The 1,927-nt window shown below is 42.2% G+C and overlaps 1 non-coding gene across 1 annotated transcript; it reads left to right on the top strand.

Annotated features, from left to right (window-relative positions):
- Positions 1-1,162: 1,162 nt before the first annotated feature.
- Positions 1,163-1,269, top strand: LOC112997885 (small nucleolar RNA R71). The gene has a single exon (XR_003262942.1). It is a non-coding gene; the product is annotated as a small nucleolar RNA R71 (small nucleolar RNA).
- Positions 1,270-1,927: the final 658 nt, after the last annotated feature.

Consider the following 1,927-nt stretch of genomic DNA (forward strand, 5'->3'; position numbering starts at 1 on the left):
TAGCAGAGGTATGTTCACCACTACTTTCCTGAAGGTCTCCAAGATCTCCTTATCCACTTCTTCCATCTTTTTGTTTGGAATTGCTCTAGGTTGAATTGGAAGAGGGATAGGAGGTTGCTGGAAGTCAAAACTACTAGAAGAAGGTCCACCTGCATGAAAATTTTTGTTAGCTCCTTCATGATCAGGAAGCTTTCTCTTTTGTGCAACTAGCTCATCCTCTTTTTCAGGTGTAGAATGAAGCTTGACAGGTTCAGGTACAGGTGCTGCTACTGGTGGAGGCACTTCAATTTGCTTGCTAGACCTCAAGGTGATGACACTCATATTTTTTGGATTCTACACAGTTTGTGAAGGCAATTTGTCTGAATTTTGGGACTGAGCTTGGTTCAACTGAGTAGCCATCTGCCCCATTTGATTTGTCAGACTCTGAATGGAGGCTCTTGTCTCTTGCTGAAATTGCATATTCTGGATAGTCATTTGCCTCACTAACTCCTCTAAGGAAGGTTGAGGAGGGGCCTCAGTTGCTAGTTGTCTTTGTTGTTGCTGCTACATTGGAGGAGGAACATATGGCCTGCTTGGACCAGCAGCATTCTGGAAAGAAGGGATAGGCTATTGTTGTTGTGGATGATTTGCCCATCTAAGATTTGGATGATTCCTCCAACCTGGATTGTATCTGTTGCTTGAAAGATCTTAATTATTCTGCCGTTGTTGGTTTTGCTACTAAGGGGGTCTATTATAAATGTTTGCAGCATAGGCTTCAGGTTGCTCATTGACTCTAGATTGCTGCAAAGAAGGATAGAGATCTGTGTGGTGATCAGCAGAAGAACATAGACCACAGAGTCTTGCAACAGTAACAGGTGCAGATGCAGATTTCTGATTTATGGCAAGCTTAGTTACTAGGTTGACCAAGGCATCAAGTTTTTCCTCAAGCTTCTTATTTTCAGCAGATGAAGATGAATCTGTGGCCACATCATGGACTCCTCTAAGGAGAATAGCATCATTTCTTGCATTGAATTGTTGGGAGTTGGAAGCCATCTTCTCAATTAGATTCGTAGCCTCAACAGGAGTCATATCACCAAGAGCTCCACCACTGGCAGCATCAATCATACCCCTCTCCATGTTGCTAAGTCCCTCATAGAAATATTGCAGAAAGAGTTGCTCAAAAATCTGGTGGTGGGGACAACTTGCACACAATTTCTTGAATCTTTCCCAATACTCATACAAGCTCTCTCCACTAAGTTGCCTGATGCCTGAAATGTCTTTTCTGATGGCAGTGGTCCTAGATGTAGGGAAGAATTTCCCCAAGAACACCCTCTTAAGGTCATCCCAGCTGGTAATGGACCTGGGAGCAAGGTAGTACAGCCAATCTTTTGCCACTCCCTCCAGAGAATGAGGAAAAGCCTTTAGAAAGATATGATCTTCGTGGACATCAGGGGGCTTCATGGTGGAACAGACAATATGGAACTTCTTAAGATGCTTATGAGGATCTTCACCTGCAAGACCATGAAACTTGGACAGCAAATGTATTAGTCCAGTCTTGAGACATATGGAACCTCCTCATCAGGATATTGAATGCACAAGCTTTCATAAGTGAAGTTAGGTGCAACCATCTCCCTAAGAGTCCGCTCACGAGGTAGAGATTAAGCCATGTTCTCAGTATGAAAATTAGTAGCCGAATGCTCAAAATTAGAATGTTCAGAATCACCAGCAACAGAATGCACAAAATGATCAGGATGCACACTATGCCTAACTAATCTATGAAAGGTTCTATCTATTTCAAAATCAAAGGGTTGTAAATCACCTGGATTGCCCCTAGTCATGCACTATATGCAACAATTCATGTATTTCTCAAATAAGCACCAAAGGGGGTAAAACTACAATTATACTCAAACGATAAATGACTTGAAAATTTGTGAGAAACACCCTAAAA

Source organism: Glycine max, chromosome 1 (genome assembly GCF_000004515.6).
Source record: "Glycine max cultivar Williams 82 chromosome 1, Glycine_max_v4.0, whole genome shotgun sequence".
In the NCBI taxonomy this organism is placed as follows: Eukaryota; Viridiplantae; Streptophyta; class Magnoliopsida; order Fabales; family Fabaceae; genus Glycine; species Glycine max.